Source organism: Pseudonaja textilis, chromosome 5 (genome assembly GCF_049901715.1).
Source record: "Pseudonaja textilis isolate UNSWEBS1 chromosome 5, rPseTex1.2, whole genome shotgun sequence".
Lineage (NCBI taxonomy): Eukaryota > Metazoa > Chordata > Lepidosauria > Squamata > Elapidae > Pseudonaja > Pseudonaja textilis.
The window spans coordinates 58,169,897-58,192,454 of NC_141994.1; the positions used below are offsets into that span (position 1 = coordinate 58,169,897).

The following is a 22,558-nucleotide window of genomic DNA, read 5'->3' on the forward strand; positions in this document are numbered from 1 at the left end:
GCTAGCCAACTGTGTTGGTCAAACTCCAGAATACCACCTATAGATTTCCTGTTTGAAGCCTGTCTAGACTTTCTCTGTCTAGATATTTCACTAACCTCTGCTGGCTGATTTGCCAGCCAAATTATCTGGGTTGACTGCTTCTGTTTTTGCTTCACACTTTAGTTCTTTTCTTCATCCCATCTGGCTAGGAATTTTCATCTGCTGTGCCTGGGGCCTTAGGACATGCCTATGTATGCTAATCAACATCACCCAACCAGCCTACTTTTTCAGTCCTTCACCTCCCCATGCCTTTTCTTCCACCTTCAAGATAAGACATAGAATCTCTAGTTCTGTTTGTATAGGAGGAGCCACAAAACAATACCAAACAAATAGGTGAAACTATCAAACTAACTATCCAAGTAGGTGAAAAAATAAGAGAAAATGTGATATGAAGGGGCAGAAAAAGTGTCCTTTGTTTTATCAAAAAAAAAAATCCAAAATGTTTTGACCAAATATATTTTTCCTTTTAATAATTAGATACTTTGAATAATTTTAATAATTGAATTTTTAATAATTGAATAGTTTGAATAATTGAATAGGAAAAAATGAATTGATAAAGAAATTAAAAAACCGAAGAAAACTACAGAAGAGAAATATTAATATACATACACATTATATACATATATCAAAATTCTACAAAACATTTCAATGAATGATAGCCATTATTCATTATTATAATCCAAAACTAATCTAAGCCATTTGGCCATAAATTGCTAATAACATTAAGTTAGCAGAATATTGAGCAGTTGTGGCCATGAATTTATCTTTCCAATGGTGTAGAGTAGCTACAAATAGTTTAGGAAGAATCTATCAAGTGTCAATTTCCATGGAAGGGGAATATAGTTCAAATGAATATTGTTAAATCTTATTAAAGTTGAGCCAATGTATGTAATAACTTCCTAAATAGAATGATTATAGGAGATTTTACAAATATCATTTAAAAGAAACTTTAATCTCACTGTCTTTCAAACATCATGATTTCCTCAACCTTTTTCTATATACATGCGATTTATTTATTTCTGTTTTTTAGCCCAATACAATCAACTGATTCTCAGTGGTTTACATGGAATATAAAACAAGTTAGATCATTCACAGTCTAATTAAAATCTTGAGAAAAGGCATGTAAAATAATGTGACCTAGAAATAACAATAAATAGGCTATAAAATCAAGGGGAAAAATAGAAAGGTAGCAGTCTATAAAACTAATAGGATGCAAAGGAGTTCATTGAATGCAAATATCCTTTTTTATTGAATAAGATGCAATCTAGAATCTATTGAAGTTCTTGTAATTGGCTTTAACTCTTTTTCCCTTTGTCAAGGGAAATTAGGAATCTCTAATTTTTTATTCCACTCAACCTGTAAAATGTACATATCAAATTGACTCATTAGCAATAGCATTTTACAAAGTATAATTGCAGGTTTCATTGTCACAGTATTTAATTATCACCTATAGTAAATTAGGTGTTTCCAAAGCTGAAAATGTCACAGGTCCAAATTGGGATGTCAACAAATGTTGTGGTTGTAAATATTGCCACTGAGCCATACTACACAAGTCATACTTATTATTTAAAGTGGAGAATGATTCAAAAATAATAGTTTTCAAAATCCTGGTTTCCATCCACTTTTTTCTGGTATTCTCAGTTTATTACTTCTGAGATCTCAATTATGCAATAGCATCAGACAGCACGAGAAAAGAAATAAAATGTCATTTCATAGAGGCATGACACAAAATCAGACAGAGTTGGCTGGCTCTAACCACAAGGGCTCTGAGATACATTGATGATTGCTTAGAATATAGGACCAGTAAAAAATAAACATATATAACCATAGTTGTCACTATGGTTGAAACCATTGTGGCCCTTGGCTCACCTCAATCTTATCATGACTGCAAATGTGATGAGGATTTGAGTGATCCTTGCATCTCACAAGTGGATATCATCTGTATTTTGAAAGTTCCCAGGACTTCCACTTCCAAGGTTCTACTGTACCATAGAATGGTCAGCACATGTTCTCAATTCTGCATTCTACTGCTTACAGGAGTCAAGGGGCTGGACTTGTCAAAAAGAAGCCAACCATAATGATAGCAGATGCCCATGTACAATCCATATGATCAAGACTGGCACCTTCTGTAGGTGATGTTGACAGTTTAATGTCTAGAGCAGGCTTGTCCAACCCGCGGCCCACGGGCCGCATGCGGCCCAGGTCACCTTGTAATGCGGCCCAGTGCCCACCCCAACCTTCGTGCCAGAGCCAGCGAGGGGGAGGAGGAGAGGCAGGCGCGAGGCGGGGCGAGGCGAGTGCCAGGCCAAGCAGCAAGGAAAAAGGCGGGCGCCGTCAGAGCGCCACCTCCTGCTGTTGCCGCTGCCAGCACCGCCGCTGCTTCTGCCCCCGCTGTCGCTGCCGCTGCTGCCCCCGTCGCTTCTGCCCCCGCCGCCGCTTCTGCCCCCACCGCTGCTTCTTCCCCTGCTACTGCTGCTGCTTCTGCCCCCACCAACGCTGCTGCTTCTGCCCCCGCCGTCGCTGCCGCTGCTGCCCGGGCGCCCCGCCGCTTCTTCCCCCACCGCCGCTGCTTCTGCCACCGCCACCGCTTCTTCCCCTGCCAACGCTGCTGCTTCTGCCCCGCCATCGTTGCCGCTGCTGCCCCCCGCCGGTGCTTCTGCCCCGCCGCCGCTTCTGCCCCCGCCGGCACTTTTTTCCCCACCACCGCTGCTGCTTCTGCCCCGCCGCCGCTTCTGCCCCCGCTGCCGCTGCCGCTTCTTCCCCACCACCGCTGCTGCTTCTGCCCCCGCCGCCGCTGCCGCTGCTGCCCCCGCTGCTTCTTCCCCCACCACCGCCGCTTCTTCCCTGCCGCCGCTTCTTCCCCGCCACCTCTGCTGCTTCTGCCACCGCCGCCGCCACTTCTTCCCCCACCAATGCTGCTGCTTCTTCCCCGCCGCCGCTTCTTCCCCCACCAACGCTGCTGCTTCTTCCCTGCCACCACTTTTCCCCGCCACCGCTGCTGCTTCTTCCCCTGCCACTGCTTCTGCCCCCGCCACCACTTCTGCCCCCACCACCGCCGCTTCTTCCCCCGCCACCGCTGCTGCTTCTGTCCCCATGGCGGGGCAGAAGTGGCGGCGGTGGCGGGGGAAGAAGCAGCAGCGGTGGCGGGGGAAGGCTTCTGCCCCCGCCACTGCTGCTGCTGCTTCTGCCTTCCAGTCCTGCCTCATCCAGCCGGGCCATTTGCAGGAGGAGAGGTAGGCGTGAGGCGGCGAGCTTTCTTCCCCCGCAAAATTTGGCCGGAAAATAAACTGTGATAAAAAAATCTGTGATAAAAAAACCGTGATAAAAAATAAATAATAAATAATAAAAACATCTGACTAACTTCATTTCCAAATAAATTTAATATGTTAACTATGTTTTCTATGGTTTTTTGGGATGATCAGGTATCGTTACTGTTATTTTATTTTATGTGTGGCCCAAACCAAATTTTCATCTTCTAATGTGGCCCAGGGAAGGTGAAAGGTTGGACACCCCTGCTCTAGAGGTTATGGATGTCTGGATGTCTGGATGTTAAAATCATCAGCTATTACCACCAGTCAATTTGTGGTGAGGCTTGCTCAAAGCCAACAGGTCTAAGAGTGCATAAAAGACCCATAAATAGTTGCCACCACTCCTAAACTGCCATCTGCTGTCATTTTCACTATTGGTCATCATTCTTGCTGGTATATTCAAGGATCATCCTCTCCCATGCTAGGAGTAAGTCTGACAGGAAAGTAGAGTCCAAATTGACAGGCATGAATGTTAAAAATGGCCAGTCATTCCACAATGGGATTTCATCAGAATTAATCCCAGAAGCCTTATTGAACAGACTTGGATCCCAGGAATGTGTGAAGGGCACACAGGTATCCATGGCTATCATTTTCAAGTCTCCCACCATATCACTCATGAGTGTACAATCTAATTGGACTAGTCAGCAGGAAATGTTCTTAATAAAGTTCTGGAGAAACAATCCAAGGTGGTGTTAGAGCACGAGGCCAATCCCTGCTTACCAATCCCCCTGTAGACCCATCAAAACAGATCAGACCACCAAAAATTCTTTGCTTCCCGTCTGATGCTAGAAGAGTTTTCCCTGGATGGCCAATGTTGAAGATGGATTGTACAAAGTGGGCAGCATCTTGTTCCACTGCCAAGTCCCTCTCTCACTCCTGTAATGTTTCACATGAATGCCGTCAGCTGTTGCTTTCTCTAAACAGGACCCAACCAAATGCTGCCATTTAGCATTTGCCTGTAATTATTGACTATACGAAACCCACCGCCGCCTCAATCAAACCAAGGGCAGCAGTAGTGGCACATCTGTCTGGCAATATGGAGAATGAGGCAAGAATGTGCATGATGAAAAACTATTATCAGACCAAATATTTTATTTGTAGATACTTTTTCCCACTTGGAAGAAACTCTTGTGATGCCCACTGGAAATGGAGCAGAGCCAGGAACTAAAAAAAAAGTTTCTTGGATGAATAGCAAAATGTTTTCAAAAGAAAAACAAATCAAGAAAATTCAGTTGTCTTTTAGAAAAAGTGCCTTTGGGACAACCATGACCTGGACAATTGAGAATCCCATAGACATTTTCCCCAGGAGAAGTTTTACTAGCAATGGGAAGAGGGAAAGGAGACCCCCAGACTCATCTCCATAGTCTCAGCTGAAGATGCCCTACCAGAGTAATCATGAATGTATCTTCTTTTTTAAAAATGAAAAATAAATATTCAAGCTCATCGACATAGAAGTAAAAGATAAGTAATAAAAGGATTACTTCAAGCATCCTTCTAAATTATGATAAGCAGGAGATAAGTTCAACATCTGTAATTACCTTTGCCAAGAAAAAGAGAAACAGTACTTAATATGTACATGCATCTATAGCAGGGATGGTTAACCTTTTCGGCACTGAGTGCCCAAAGCACGTGCACGCATCCCCAAATTCAATGCGTGCACATCCCTCACCCCTGTGCATGCATGTGCATCCCCGCATGTGCATGCATCTCCCCTGCATGCACCCCACCCCCGCATGCTCTCTGCATCCTCCCAAGCATTCGTGGCAGAGACCCAAAGACCAACTGGCTGGCAGGAGGCACGTGCATGCTCAGCAGAGCTGAGCTGGAGTGACGGCTTGCATGCCAACAGAGAGGGCTCTGCATGCCACCTCTGGCACAGGTGCCATCACGGTTCTATAGCAAAGCCTGTTAAAGCTGCCTGTTAATGACTTTATACCACATTGTACCAGTGTATACCACACTGAACACCAAACTCTTTGTCTTTGGCTTCAAAAATAATTCACAATCCATAAGTTGTTTCACCATAGAAACAGCTATTGCTGTTTGAGCTAGCTGCAAATATTTATTTGTTTGGTATTGCTTGTGCTTGATATTTTGACACTGTTGCAGTGTTAATAAACATGCATTGAAATTGTTTTGTTTGGGAAATACTCTTCAAGAGGCACACGTTCATTATCACCTGTGTGGGGAAAACATCATTGTTGACCTGTGGAACAAAATAATAATTTTAAAAAACATCATAGATTTTGAATGGAAACTGCCCAGGTAAGATAATTCCCTCAATTTATTCTCACATGGTGAAGCCCAAGTCAATTACAGGCAGGAGTGTGGTAACTGCTGCAGGCAGGTACTATGGAGAAGTAGTGGTGCAGTGGTTAGAGTGCAGTATTGCATGTCAAGCCAACTACTGACTGCTAAGAATTCAATCTTGACTGGCTCAAGGTTGACTCAGCCTTCCATCCTTCCGAGGTGGGTAAAATGAGGGCCCAGACTGTTGGGGGAAATATGCTGATTCTGTAAACCGCTTAGAGAGGGCTGTAAAGCACTATAAAGCAGCATATAAGTCTAAGTGCTATTGCTATTGTTATGGAATGTGTGCAGGCTAAAGAGACTGGATGAGTAACAAAACGTTTTCAAAAGAAAAAAAATCAAGGAAGCCCAGTTGCCTTTTGGAAAAAGCATCTTTGGGACAACTAGGGAATGTGGGAAGGTGAGGTGTGCTGCAGGTGCGCACTCCCTATAGAGTGTGGGTGGACAAGGGGTGCTGCAGACTGGGAATTCTCAGGAGAAAAAGCATCAGGGGTCACTCATAGGAGCAATTTGCAACTTTGCCTGAACATTTCCCCATTGATTTGACTTGTAGGAAGCTGGCAAGGACAGTTGCAAATGATGATCACATGACTGCAGCTCATTGCAATGTCCTAATCATGAAACTGGCATTTAAGCACTCAGATCACGATCACATGACCACAAGGACACTGAAAGGGTACAACTTTGCAAACTAGCAATAAATCATTCAACACCACTGCAATTTTGAATGGTTGCTGAATGAGCAGTTGTACCTCAAAGACTACATGAAGTGAACATAGGTTTCCATGAGCCAGACAAACACTCTTATGCATCATTTGCCATCATTCCTTCTTAGGATCTTCTCTTTCTTTCTTTCTTTCTTTTTCTTTTTCTTTTGCTATGCTGAGGGAGCAGTTTCTTCTTACCTCAATTTATATAGAAGCTTTCAATATTTTTGCTATTTGTGCTATATATTTGTTCCTCATAAATTGTCAGATGCTTATTAATTGAAAATCCATACATATTCATTCTCAAATATTAGTTAACAAGTTGTATTGATTGAGTTTCATTTTTGTATTTCTGGAATACATAAGTCTGGCTTTATAACTTAGAAAATTTAAGTTCCAAAAGAATTGCTGCTGCAGTTTACCTCAGTTTGTTATCCCAGTAACAGCATCTGTGATTTTTGTCCTATCCAAGTGTATCACTTTGCTTTTTTTTTTCCTGTTAAAATTCTTTCTGCCGTCCATCCACTCTCCCAGTTTAGGAATCCCGACCCTCTCTTTTTAAGTGTTCCTGTACCTTCTCCTTTGTGTCATATGGACATCTGATAATCTTCTTTTATACATCCTCATCCAAGATGTTTATAAATAAACTGAACAACACTGGGCCGAGTAAGAACCCTGAGTATGTCACTCAACCCTTCTCTTCAGCTTGACCCAAAGCCACTATTTATGGTGGTTAGCCAGTTCCGTTTCCATTTTCATATCATTTTCATCATATAAAGATCATAAATTTATTTGAAACTTCCTTTGTGACTTTTTAAAATCTATCACAAGATCTCACTTTTTTCAAAACATTTCCATTTAGTGTCTTCTCACTCTACTTAATTTGTCCCCTATTTTATGTAACTCTATACCACTTTATAAAGCCTTAGTAAGACCACACCTAGAATACTGCATCCGGTTTTTGTCACCGCACTATAAAAAAAAGATGTTGAAACTCTAGAAAGAGTGCAGATAAGAGCAACAAAGATGATTAGGAGACTAGAAGCTAAAACATATGAAGAACCATTACAGGAACTGGGCATGGCTAGTCTAGTGAAGAGAAGGACCAGGGGTGATATGATAGCAGTGTTTCAATATTTGAGTGGCTGTCACAGAGAGGGGAGGGTCAAGCTATTTTCCAAAACACCTGAAGGCCAGACAAGGAATAATAGCTGGAAGCTGATCAAGGAGAGATTCAGCCTAGAAATAAGCAACCATCAACCAGTGGAACAGCTTGCCTTCAGAAGTTGTGGGAGCTTCATCACTGGAAGCTTTCAAGAAGAGATTGTCAGAAATGGTATAGGGTGTCCTGCTTGGGCAGGGGGTTGGACTAGATGACCTACAAGATCTCTTCCAACTCTGTTATTCTATTATTATTACTTAAACTCTTCTTTTGTGTGCTCCTTTGGTGAATGTGGATTCTGACTTGCTTTTTTGTGTAAATCCAAGGCATATTTCAAACGATAACTTAACTTATAAGAAGTTGGTTAAAATGAACAAATAATCCTCACTAGCAAGATAACTAATTATAAAAGAAGGCCAGTACTGATGACAATTTGTTCCCCACCCCTTTGAATTGGGTAGAATTCAAAGCATTGTTTCTTGACCTACTTTTATTGTAAATGTGTATGTTCCAGCCCATAATATCTAGGGTAAGTCTGCATTTGCAATGATAAAATGAGCTGTTCACTCATTTTAATTATATAGCAACGGTCTTCTTTGTTGAATTGTAACATGTGCTCATGAAGACATCCCCCTGCTGAAAAGTACTTTTTTCCCTACCTTCCACAATACACTCTTTGAAATAAAAGTCTTTCATGATGGCTTTGGATTTGAACAAACTCCTTGAAGTTGTAGGTTCAAATCTTTTTCAATCAAGGGTTGAACGTCCCCTGATTCAGACTAATTTCTGGTTCACATAGAACTTCAAATATCCATTTCTCATTATAGAATTGAATTTGAGAACATTCCTATGCAGGCATTAAGTGTTTATACAACTTTTTTAAAAAAACCTATAATTTGGGGGGAGGGTGTCAAACTCAATTTCTTTGAGGACCGCATCAGGGTTGTGTTTGACCTTGGAGGGCCAGGGTGGGTATGGCCAGGGTGGGCATGGTCAGCATGACACCACTCGTGTTGAGGGCACCTTTGGTAATCCGAGGTCTATGCCAGTGAAAATGGGCTCCCGAGCTCCATTTTTGGCTGCAACTGACTCCTGCAATCCTCTGCCAGCAAAAATGGAACTCGGGGGCGGCATGCGCAGTCTTCCTGAGCTCTGTTTTTACTGGCAGAGGCACCGTGGACTGGTCCTTTGCTGTTTCCAGGGCAGTCCCTTGGGCCATATCTAGTCAAGTCCTGGCCCCTAGGACTTGAGCTTGACACTCCTGCTATTATCCCTTGCATTGGAGCAGAGTCACAGTGACTGAATGGAGCTGAACATTTACTGGCTAGATGCATTTCGTGATGCCTATGAGAAGGCATAGCAGATATTTTCTCTTTGCACCCAGAGAGAGAAATATCTACCTCTACAGAGGATTGAACTCACAACCTCCTGATTGTGAGGTGAGAGCTCTACCTCTAAGCCACCATGCCGCAGAAGTCTTTATACATTTTGTAAAATTGAAACTAATGATACCTGATTCCCCAAAAAGCAGATCTTAGAGTACAAACCAGTTGTAAGAAATTGAATTTATCCAGTTGAATTCTGAATCAATAAAGAAAAGATCCGGACTTTGTAAAATTTTATCTTTGTAAAGTTCTAAATCTCCTTTCAGATATCTTTTCTAAAAAACTAAGCATATCCAGATCCTTCGATCTCTTCTTGTTAAGTTTTTAAGTACTAATATTAATTTACAATTTGACTTTCTATATGGCACATAAAAACAATCAATTCAAAATAATAAATATATCAAAATGTCAAAGACATTCAGTAAATATAGTTTACCCAATGAAGTTATAAAACATAATAAAGACAACTGAGTCCACAATCAATAAAGCAACAAAACCAATTAAATATGTAATATCATTCCTACCAACATTGCCAGTTTTTTTAAAAATCAATTAAATAAAAAATCCATAAATAATAAAATATAAATGTCAGTGTGTTACCTAATTGGTAAAAGATCAGGTTTTGCAGTATCGTACAAGCCATGGTCAACTACATCTGTACATTTAACTGAAATAAATATGTTTGCTAACCCTTTCTTTGCCCTGTTAACTTGGATGTGATTCAAAGACTAAACAAAGATTTATGCTGGACTTCTAAGAAACGGATCCTGAAAAGTGCTTAGCTAAAGGGAAAAACAACAAATTTAAAATAAGGCTGTATGACTCACCCAGGATATATATGGAAGAAGTAAGAGAAGAAACAAAAGATAGTGTTGTCCCACAAAGCTCTAAAGACCAAACTCAAATATTTATGTAAGGCTCTTTCTCTTATGTGGAAGTAGTGAAGGATCCTTCAGTGAATGGAGCTACTGTACAGATAGTCCTTCCTTAATTATAATCATTGGGATTTGAATACCCTAAGTGCTGCCATTATATAGTGTGGTTGTCAGGGTTCTGACAAATGCTCTAATCAAATCATGATCAAATCATGAGCCTTGAACCAAACTTCAAAAGAAATCCAATTATTTATTAGGAGCAACATGTCAACACTTATCCTAATGAAACCAGCTCTGACTCAAGTAATTTATGGTGCACCTATAACCCTGTTTCCCCCCTCCCCCCTGGGTGTGTTATAAATCACATTCCCCAACCAGAGCACTGTCAAGGCTGGTATGTCATAAATCACGTTCTCCAGCAGAGGACTTTCGCAGGCTCTAGAGATCACACCCCTCCAACTGGATCAGGAACCTGGGATACAGCCTTGGTAATGTGTGGAATGTACTTATGGTTTTGATTGCCTTGCTGCTCCTTCAGGTCTTGCCCCCGCCCTATGACAACTCAAAAGGAGTCCAGGAATGATTTACGAGTTGACAGTGGTATCCCGTGATTATGCTGCTCAGTGATGCCAGTTTCTGCAGTCCCCTCTTATTGATGCCATTATCCAATTAGTTGTGTCCAACTGTTGGCAATTGTTTGGGCCACATCTCTTCACGTCTTCTGATCTTGCACTACTTCTTTGAGTTGTAGTCCATAGCTACCATTGTTAATTGAATCTTTGTGGGTTATTAAGGGAGGACTTCAAGATGTGACTGCAACTTCTGACTTCCTGACAGCTTCATTGTGGACTTTGCTTGTGGGAAGCTGGACATGACATTGCAAATCATTATCATGTGACTATAAGGACTACAAGGGCAGCCAAAACTTTCAGAACTGGTTGTCAGTACCATTCGTTCAGCACTGTCACAAGTTTGAATAGTCACTGAATGAGTTATCTTTAAGTGAGAATCATCTATATAGGAGAATCTGAGAAGGTTCTTGTGCAAAGTGCATAAGTTGTAAACCAAGTTCAAAGGAGTCTAACAATAAATTGTTATAGTAGCCCTGCCACAAAATAAAGAGAGCTCACACCATTTGTCAAATTGTTATTGTTCTTTGAGTTGCTGACTTCTAAAAGATGGTACAATGTTATGTAGCTTAACTTGTTTTAGTTTAAGTATATAAGATAATAACATATTAGATTTTTTTTCTCCTCCAAATTATCTTGTCCTGTGTAGTAAAAATTCTGTTGGGAAGAATAAGGGTTGTTAAGTTTGAATTTAGAAATAACTAAAGATGAGGGTTCCTTGGTGCTCTCTGAGCTGGGTTGTTTTCTTGCAGACGTTTCATTACCTTAACTAGGTAACATCATCAGTGCACTGATGATGTTACATAATCCAGCCACCTCATTCTCTGCCGTCCCCTTCTTCTATTGCCCTCAATCTTTCCCAGCATCATGCTCTTCTCCAGTGAGTCCTTCCTTCTCATTAGATGGCCAAAGTATTTGAATTTCATCTTCAGGTCTGGCCTTCTAAAGAGCAGTCAGGGATGATCTCCTCTAGGACTGACCAGTTTAATCACCTCACAGTCCAAGGGACTCGCAGGAGTCTTCTCCAGCACCGTAGTTCAAAGGTGACACTTTAGCACCATATAAATGGATGTGAGCTCCCAATATAATATGGATGTTCTGAATTAAAGAGAAACTTTATGACTTTATCATCCTCAAAAGAATTTTTGAGCTGAATGGTGAGGAAGGCGGCAACCAAAAGTTGTCCATAAAATCTGGGTCGAGAAAATGACCACTTAAAGAAAGGAAGACTGTGACCTCTTTCAAAGATGGAAGCATTGGCTGGTGTGCCACTGTGAATTATGATCTTTTCTGAGCCATTAGATTTTACAAAAGTGATTCAAGACCTTTATTATCTGAATTTTGCAGTGAGATATATGGCAATGTTTCTGCCAGCTAGAGAATTCTAGGAGTTAAAATTCACACATCTTAAACTTGCTAAATTGGGAAAGTATGGGGCTAATCTTGAAGCCTATTTGGAAACTACAGCTGTCCCTTTGCTGACCATTTGCTGGCTGAAGATCCTTGGTAGAAAATACAGCTGTCCATTTGCTGACTGGACATGTTGCAGAATAGCATTCAATAGCAGAAGGTTTGGTACACAGACATGGTGGCTTCAAAAATATTTAAATTGAAAGTGAATCCTTTCAGAATGGAACATGTAATCCCAAGAATTTATACATGGACTCAATATTAAATGTATGCCAGTGTTGCTAAAGAAAATATGTGTGCTCAAAATTTCCCTAAACAATGAATAATGAATATACTGACAATGTTTATTTTCATATATTTAACTTGATCATTTTTTCTAACTTAACATAGAACATTTTATTTGAAGTACTGCAAAACCTGAAAAGAAAAATGTTAAATCAATTTATTTTGATTATATTGGTTGTGTGTTGGCTATACCTTGACTAATTATTCAATATATCTTCTTTTTTAATTACATCTAAATGTTTAGAGTTGGCTATCTCCAGCTTCATTACCAACCAGTTATGCAGGGTCAGTGAAAGATTAGGGAGGAGAAAATGTGGGGATATCTATCATTTTGAAGAATTTTGTTGATTAGAAATTCACTCTCACATACAAGCAATTTACTACGTCCTTGGAGCCATGCACAATAATGGGGTCTTTCAACTTTGTCACTCTTAAAAATGTTAACAAGAAATATTTCAAAAAGAAAGCCTTTAACCAAAGAAAAAAGAAAAAGAGTTGCTGGCACTGTAAGTGTTGTATAATGTGTACCTGAATAATTTCATTTTAAAGAATGTCCTCTTTCAAATGTTCTGCAGGGTTTGGCAGGGTTATAGATACTGTCTAGAAGCCTTCAAGCATATCCCAAATATTTAATTCTCACTCTGTCATCTTGCCACAATTGAAATGTTTAGAGTCTTCAACAAGATCATCTGACACTTCCATAAACAGTATGCCTCTTTTTTACATTTTTACTGCAAGGCCTATCCATCTGGAAATTGCGCAAAACATTTGACAGAAGAATTCACATCATGCCAAAAGTATGAATATTTTAAATTGTTAAGGCAGTTGTCTTTGTCAAGATTAAACAAGCTGCTACTAAATCTTCCCCCTGTTGTCTGTGCAGGCTTGTTTCACTGGCAGTTCTGTAGAGGTGCTATGTTCATCAGTGTAGACGTGAAAGAATGGTTGCCGCAATGTGTTTCATTTTTCACTTACATTTGTTCAATAAAATTGAGTATAAGAACAAAATGGGCAGTTCTGGATGACAGGAGCCTCCTTAAAGATAGTTGGGAATCAGAGGATTTTAGCAACCAGTCAAAGTTATGACCAAAAGTTAGGAGCCATGGTGCTACAGTGGTTAGCATGGAGTATTGCAGGCTGACTCTGCCCACAGCCAGGAGTTCAATCCTGATGTTTGATCAAGATTGACTCAGACTTCCATTCTTCAGACTCCGGTAAAATGCGGAGACAAATTGCTGGGGGCTGACATTGTTGATATTATAAACTGTGCAGAAAGTGCTGTAAAGTGTTAAATTTGAATGATTTATTGTCATTGTACGTATAGACACAGTATACATACAACAAAATTCACATACCACATAATTATGGAGCATATATAATCTAAATGCTATTATTATTGTTGTTATTGCTGTTATTGCTATTGCTATGCTGAACTACTACCCCTCAAGGAATTTTCAATCCAGTTCTGAAGTTCCAATAACTGTCCCTCTCCACTCCCACCTCCACAGTCATATGACTGTTTTTCGGACATTTGCAACATCCTGGGGTCATGTAATCATGATTTATATTTTTTGCTAAAAACCACCATTTGTGTTCCAATTTTCAGCAAAGATGTGGCCCCATAGCAAACAATGGGTTTGCTTAATGACTGCAATGATTTCTTAAAGAGTACCACAAAAAAGGTCACAAAATTAAGTCCATGACATGGGCAGGCTCTGTTAAGGATGTAAGCCAAGGACTACCAGTATGGTTTTATTGTTTCTTGGGACATAGGCTGAGATTGCTATTTTGTTATTGCCTGCAAACTGACAATTTATTTATTGATCATTACTGCTTTATTGTTACATAGATGACTGCATAAGTAGGTGTGTAGACATATATTTATAAATATATGGAATTCAGCTTTGTTCGGGTATTTTCCCACGTCATTGTAGTTGTGCTTTTAAAGTTGTAGCAACGTTTCGGCAGAATCTCATCTGCCATCATCAGGCTTCTGTATTGTGTTTGTCTGTGAGTCACAGATGAACACAATACAGAAGCCTGATGATGGCAGATGAGATTCTGCCAAAACGTTGCTACAACTTTAAAAACACAACTATAATGATATGGGAAAATACCCAAACAAAGCTGAATACCATACATATAAATACCCACGAAAACTTAAGAATATATGTAGATAGATAGATAGATAGATAGATAGATAGATAGATAGATAGATAGATAGATAGATAGATAGACAGACAAATTACCACTCACACATCATCACAAAATCTCCAGAACCATAAAGCCTACAAACTTGAAATTTGGCACCTATGTTCCTCTTGACTTGTATTAGCTCACTAAGAAAGAATTTTTCAAAATGACCATCAGAGTATTAGTATTTCATATATTATTATTAACATGTTCTGATGCTAAGGAGTTCTACTCCCCACCTGAAAAGAAATCTGTTCTAAATGCAAAACACAAGCAAAGGAGAGGAGTTTCAGTTTTAGTTTCATAGTACCAAGCAGCTTTAGTACAGAACAGTTGAGCTAAGCCACGCCCAGACTCCTTGCTGTCTCCTTCTTGCTCACAGAGCAAATACTACTTCAGTTTCCAAACAGCCCTCAAGTCTCTCACACACTGACAGGACACTAGCCAGATGAATACAGATGGATGCTGGTAGACAGAGGCAGAATTTTTTTCCCTTATTTTCCTCCCCCAAAACTAAGCCCAATCACATAGTTTCATACAAAGCACAGGTACCCAGCTAGTATGTAATCGATATTTCCATTCATTAGTTCCAAAGATGAATTAAAATCCCCAGTTACAATTAATTGGTCCCCCTGTAAATCAAAAAGATTTGCAAATTGATTGAAAACAATATAACTAGTTGAACCATAAACATTTATCTATACCAGACAATTATAGGCACTATTAATCACCAAAATTATATAATATGCATCAATCACATAATATGCATCTTTCTTCCTCTTCTATGAAGTTTGACATTTTCTTAATACTCCTCAAGCCATTTTTGAATTTACATTTAGATCGATTCCACCCTTTTTCTAAGTAAAATATATTTTTCACCAGGAAGTATGTGAGTCACCACACAACCTAAACCAGAGCATATTTCTTCCCCCTTCTTTAAACTTTCCAGGAAACTAGAGAACTTAGAAGTTCTAAGATACTCACCTCTCTGTGGGCTGACAGGTCTCTTGTCTGACAATTGCCCTAGCTGAGGTTGTGCCTCCTCCTCCTGTCTGTCAAGGATATTCCCCCAGTCTGTTACAGATTGGGAAACACCATTTAACTCCTCCTGTCAAATATATATATATATATATTAAGCACAAGTGCATTATTCCAACCCATATCAACACCTTACCTGCTAAGCCTCTCTGGAAGCTGCTGTATACTCACACAAACTACCCAGTAACAAGTTATTTACTTTGAGCCATATCATTTACTCATCACCCTCCTTCCGGCATCTTCTTCAGCTTCATATTGGTTTGAGCCTGTGCCCTGCCATTTGGTTGAAATGGTGAATCTGTTAGGAGCAAGCAACCAGATCCACATGTGGAGGGTTCAAGTTGACTACTTTATTATATTCTCCCTACAATACAGGTAGTCCTCGACTTATGATCACAAGTGACTCCAAAATTTATGTTGCTGAGCAATGCATAAATTTGTTAAATGGGTTTTGCCTCATTTCATTTTAGACTGTGTTTTATTCCAATTCCATTTTAAATTGCTTTTATCAAATTTTGGTAATAATTTGTTTCTGTAACTCTGCACTTTGATATGGCCCAAGGACTAATCAATAAATTAGATAGATAGATAGATGATAGATAGATAGATAGATAGATAGATAGATAGATAGATAGATAGATAGATAGATAGATAGATACAAGAATCTCCCCAGACTGATTGCTTTCTCTTGTGAATAAATAAATAAGGTTTCATGGAATTTGAGGGGGAAGAGTGTTTAACTCTGGATCTCTTGCAGCTGCATGATCATTCAAAACCAATTCCCAACTTGATTCCTCCTCCTTGCCTGTCTGGATGTTTCCCAAAGAACCAATCCTTATTGATGAGACCTAAATTCTAAACCTTGGTTCTGCAATCACAGCCAGAATTTTCCAACCAAGAAAAATGAGGTACAGTTTAGAGATAATCTGTTGGGCCTAATAGCATATAGCTTACCAAGCAAACCTCAGCTAGATAAGCAGATCTTGCTTAAACACTTACCTATTTAGCTAATTAAGTTTCTGCACTAATAAGCATGAAAACAGTATATGTAGGACTACTTCCCTTCTAGAAACTTCTAGAAATTTCTGTAGCCAGTGCTGCAAGACAACCCGTCATCGTAAAACTACATTAACAGTTTTCATAAATTGTAATTAATAAAACAAATTGAATCAACTAACCATCCAAAGTGAAACACAGGTAATAATTATTTGGGAGCTCTCTTTTATAAAATATGTCTATCAGGTAAAGCTTTGAGAACCTTAATTGTTCTATATTGTAGTCTAATCTAATGTATTAATAAAAGAAGTAATAATTTCAATGTGGAATTGAGACAGGTAGCCCTCCACTTACAACAGTTCATTTAGTGACAGTTTGAAGTAACAACAGCACAGAAAAAAAGTGACGATATTATCATTTTTCACACTTATGACCATTGCAGAATCCTCATGGTCATGTAATTTACATTTGGATGCTTGTTGTGGTTCACCGGCAGCTGGTGCAGACGGCAGCAGAATCGGACAGTGGGGAAGAAAGGGAATCAGTCTGGAGAAGACTCAGATGAGGGTCCTGCATTTGATGCAGGGATGGGGCCAGGGTCCATCTGGGAGTGGGGTGCTGCCTTTGGAGCCTTTGGAATCTGGAAGCAGCGAAGCTTCTTCCCAGTGCCTGTGTGTGCAGGGCTGCTAGAAGGAGAGAGCAGTAGAAGGAGCAGGGGCAACTCAGGTGTAAGGCTGGGAAGTGATTGCCTGTCCCATAAGGGATAAAAGTTAGGCCTAAATGACGAAACCTTTGCAGGAAGCAAAGTAATTCAATCTGTTCCGAGTCATCCTTAAAGCTCTGTGTACTTTGGTTGGTTTTTTCTTGTACTTCGGTTGGTTTCTTTTATAGTTAATTGGATACTTCTGTTTTTGGCAGTATTCCACAGAAATGAAAAGTGTGTGCTTATCTTGGGGGAATGTTTAAGATTAGTTCCGGCTGGGAATGAAAACAATTCCCAGCATTGCAATAAAATAGGTTTTGCTTTTAAAACAAGTTTGTGATAGATTACGATTTACAAAGCCTGGGTCAAAACAATGCTTGAGAACTGACTCACATTTATGATGGTTGCTGTGTCCTGAAGTCATTTGGTCACTTTTTGCAAACAAAGTCAATGGGAAAGCCAGATTCATTTAACAACTGTGTCACTGTTTTAAGATCTGCATTGACTCATTTAACAAATGCGGTGAGAAAAGTCATAAAATGGGATTAAACTCGCTTAACTAATTTCTCACTTAGCAATATAAATTTTGTGGTCGTAAATTGAGGACTGTATTTATGCATCCTGCAATCTTCCCTGAAATTCTGCTTATTGATCTTATCACATTTTTAATCCACTCAATAATTGCCTCTATCCCTCTATCTTCCCCTATTTAGGCCAAATTGACATTTAAGAAATAATCTGTTAAGTGGATTTCCTTCAGCTTTCTCCAACTCCCAACAATTTCTCACATCAAGGTGTTTAAAAAAAATCTCTGTAAATCCTAAAACAAATGGGAGAAAGTTGGTGTCTTTTTCTGCTAATGAAAAATAACAGTTTGGCAAATCTCTTGAGGAGATACTTTCCTCCAACAGTCACCAACCTCTTGATTCTACAGAGGATTTAGAAGGGCAATCATGGTTGACCTAAGAATCTGGTTAGAAACATGCAAGAGGAAAGCAGAAAGTAAAAGCTAATTTTGCCCTTAGATTGGTTTCTTGAGCACAATTTGCAGATATTATCTTTATTGTCATGTCCTCTTTCATTGTCAACCTTACCTCTTTGACGTTATCTTGCATAACTTGTCCTTCCATTAATAGGACTCCTATCTGACAGGGAGAATCTCTACTTATTGATATTCTTGTGACATCATAAACTGTGGGATAAATGAATTAATTCCATCCTTTACACAACACATTATTTTGTTAATAACCCTTTATATTATATGGCTTCACAGAAACCTCTCACTTTTTCAGACAAAGACTAGCTTTGGGAAATTAGCAGGTCTCTGGGCTAAAACATCTTTTTTTTCAGCCCAAGAGTATCCTACAGATGACAATCAGATTGTTGTTCACTTAGAGACAGATAAGTTAAAATGGTGGCCTCAGGGGTGGGATTCTAAATTTTTAACAACCAGTTCTGTGGACGTGGCTTAGGTGGTGGGCATGGGTTGGTGGTCATGTGACTGGGTGGACATGGTTTGGTGGTCATGTTATTGGCTGGGTGTGGCCAACTCAATATCACTCACATCGAGGCATGCATGTCCTCGCCTGGCCTCTCATGACTGTGGGGATGCTGCAACAATCGTAAGTGTGAAAAATGGTCATAAGTCACTTTTTTCAGTGCCATTGTAACTTTAAATGGTCACTCCACACAAGCAAAGTACCAGCAAAGGAAGAAAAAAAAACTCCAGAGAAGTTCCTGAGACAGGAAATGTAGTCCTGCCAAGAATGTAATAAGGGTTAACGGAGAGGCAGTTTCTGTAAGCAACACCAGAATGTTTCCTTCCTGCCTTCCTTACTGGTGTAATTCCAGTAAGCCAGTAGCCAGTACTGGCCAGTAGGCCAGTAATTTCTTCTAACCACCAGTTCTCTGAACTGCTTAGAATGTTAACAACTGGTTCTAGCGAACAGGTGCGAACTGTTAGAATCCCACCCCTGGGTGGCCTCCCTTAGAATGGTCTAGAATGCATTAGAGTACTGGCTGGTAGAATACTACCAAGGCCTCTAAAAATTGGAAACTACTTCTTTCATCATATCCCTTTTCAGTTTCACACCTTTCTCTGTTCTATTCAGTGGGAAATCCTTTCCCCAGGTTTATCTTGCTACTGGATTACTTATTACTTTGGATTCCTTCCCAAAAGTTTCTATTTAACTGAGCCCTATCATGCCCCTGTCAGAATCTGACTCAGAGGAGGAAGCTGAACAGCTGACAGGGAATGGGATGGTGGCTCTGTTGGCTGTGGAAGAAACTGGGGAAGGGCAAAGTCCAGCTAGGCAGAGCAGGGAAGAGGTAGAACAAGGGAGAGGAAACTCAGAGGAAGACCCAGGCCCACCCCCACTTCATCCTAGGGCATGCAGGGAGAAACAGAGAAGAGACCAACGTGGGTTGCGTGGCTTATGGGGGAGGAAAGGGCCCTGATTCCCTTCATTAGCTGCAGCTGGGAATACAGTGTATTAAAAAGGCAAGCTGCGTGCAGCAAGCTGTTGGGAGCAAACGTGACTTTATCTTGTATTGTCATTGTCATTGCTTATCCGTGTTCTTGGCATCTTCCCAATTGTGTGAGTTTTGCCATGCTTTCAAGTTTGAAATTCCTGCTCCTGCCCTGCCAAATTAATTACTTCAGTTTGGTTTGTTTGGATTTTAAGTTATAGTTTGTGTGTACCTTGTTTTGGACTGAATTTTCTAAAGTCAAAGGCTGTTCCTGGGAGAGTTTTTTTTCCAGCCCGAAGGTAACCTGGACATTGGGGGCAAACTTGGAGATAATATTGGTACTCCTATTGCTTATCTGACTGTGTTGCTTTTGTTCCATGCCCCGGGTCATCACAAGCCCTCTTTTTCCACTTACTTTTAGTGCATCAGATAACAAAGGATGAGAGATCAAAATTCTTCTCCTTGATTGTATGCCAGGTCTTATATCAATGAAGTCAAAGAAAATCTTGTAATCTTTTCCAATCTTCATCAGACATATTATGTCAAGAACTATCATCAAAACTGGACTTGCCTTATAATCTATCTTCCTCATCTAATTATTTTAAGGGAAGAATAATCCCATTCACCAGAAGTACTGTCTGAAATTTACACTATTGTAGTCTAGATGTAGTCTAAGAGCTGTGGTGGTGCATAGGTTAGAGTGCAGTATTGCAGTCTAATTCTGCCGATTGTCAGAAGTTCAATTCTCACCAGCTCAAGGTTGACGCAGCCTTCCATCCATCCAAGATCAGTAAAATGAGGATCCAGATTGTTGGGGTCAATATGCTAACTCTGAAAACCACTTAGAGAGAGCTGTAAAGCACTGTGAAGTGGTATATAAGTGCTATTGCTATTGTTATTGCTAGATAATTTATATACCATAAAAAAGTTATGCACTTGGAGTAGGAGGACATTTCCTTCTTGTATAACTGGAGTTCCTCAAAATATGAATTGTGCTTTGTTATTTTATTCCCTGCCGAAATAGGAAAGGTGCCTGACATATTAATGCAGAATATTATTTGAAGTATATTTAAAATAATTGATTGTGCCAAGTAATTAAACTTAAGGTGTAAACGTCATGTCACTTATTCAAGTACTGAGAGTCTCAGAACTGACAAATAGTTAAAATAACCACCGTGTTTAATCTTTCATCCTCTGACATTCTGCCACAGCCCACTTTGATTTTCTACTTTTTAAGTGAACAAAATAAATATGAGATGCCCATTTTGATTTGCGAGCTGTAGATGAATTTCAGCACACAGTACCGCCCAGCATTCATAAATTAGAAAGGAAAGTGTTTCAGTATGTGATCTGAATAAATTTTACGATGCGGGATTAAGCCCTGGCATGAGGAAATGTATAACTATAACCTTTTGGACTTCATGGACGAACTAAAGAATTTGCAAAACAGGTAGAATAAATTGTATTTTGAAGTTTCAAACCTTGTAACGTAGAACCATCACTGAACAAACAGTTGCAAGTTAAAGACTACCTGTGTTTTACTCTCATAACCAGCCAGCAAGAAAAAGTAAAGGGGACTGTCTCAATGAGAATATAGGTAACCCTATTTCCTCGATTTAAAATAAATCTATCTAAATAAATAACTAATTCATTCTCTATTATTAAAGAAACAAAACTCTTGTGTTTAGCATCCAAACATTGATTTGGTATAATAATTCGTGTCTGTATGTCTCTTTTTTTTGTGAGTGTTTTGTTTGTTTGTTAGCTTGTTTTGTTTTGCAGAGGAATCCTTCAGAAACCTCTAGTATCAGTTTTTTTATAAAAGAATAGTTGTCACCTTATTTCATGCTCTGGTTCATAATGAGAAACAATACTACTTAGCCAAGGTTGACTACACAGATAACTCTTGAAAGATCTGAAATTGCCTAGTTTTAAAATGATTCATACTGGAGAAACTGCATTTTTTGCTCTTATGCATTTTTCATTTCCTTTTTATGAAACTTTGTGTGGTTTATTTTAAAAATGCATTGGGCCCCCAGGTCCTAAAGGCTTCCCAGAACTGTGAAACTGAAAGGAAAAGCAATGTTTTTGAGGGAATGTTTGGGTCAAAGAGGCACTTAACTTTTTAATTTGTTTAGATTTTTTTAAAAAATTGAAGTTTTTCCTACGGGAGAAAAAAAGAACGTTCTTGGCAAGAGTCCTAATCTCTCCTTTTTGCAAAGCCTTGGGGGCTATTTTGTGGCAGTATTTGTTTTCCTGGATAACCTAATAGTTATCAGAGGTTTAATGAAGAGGATGAATGTTCCTTCGCGGCTGAATCTCTCCCCTTCACCCTTTGCTTTAGGAACCTTTCTAAAGTTGTACGAGAAACACTAGGATATTGGGGCAGAGCAATCTGTCTTGTGTTTGAGCCCTAAGTGGAACAAATGAGAACTCTCTGTCCATACACTTGTTACTCTTTGGGAACTTGATGTCAAATTAGACATTGGGGTTCTTTCAGTCAGGGGTACCCAACCCCCAGTCTGGGCTAGGACATGCCAAAAACCAGGCCACGCAAACAAGCGAAGCCCCATTCGCAGGATGCATGCTGTCAGCATTCCAAGTAACGCACTCATTGAAAGCAGAACTCCAAGGCAGGTAGATTCCTCAAAGAACATGTTTATTGCATAGATCAGATCAGCACAGCCAGTGAAAATCAACTCTAAAAGTTCCCCCTAATTAAAAGAATAAGAATCCCTCCTCCCAGGTGTCACCAGTCACATTATCCAATGAATATAGCTGGCAGGCTTCTCTCCTCCTTCAACAGCCATCTGTTATGATGACCTAGGTTCCCACAGGAAAATTTTTTGTTTTAACCAGGGATGTCAAACTGGTGGCCCGTGGGCTGAATGCATCACATGCAGGCCGTGCCCGCCCCAGCTCCATGAAGGGAAAAAACGTCACAATCAGTGGTGGGATTCAAAAATTTTTACTACTGGTTCTGTGGGCGTGGCTTGGTGGGCGTGGCAGGGGAAGGATATTGTAAAATATCTAGTCAGAGGTGGCATTT

General features: G+C 39.8%; 1 long non-coding RNA gene across 1 annotated transcript in view; it reads right to left on the reverse strand.

The window, feature by feature from the left end:
• The window catches only part of LOC148125665 (uncharacterized), an 81,005-nt gene that overhangs the window by 18,129 nt on the left and 40,318 nt on the right, over positions 1 to 22,558 (reverse strand). Inside the window, exon 2 of the long non-coding RNA XR_015744013.1 lies at positions 15,288 to 15,411. This is a non-coding gene — a long non-coding RNA (uncharacterized LOC148125665). The remainder of the gene's footprint in view (positions 1 to 15,287; positions 15,412 to 22,558) is intronic.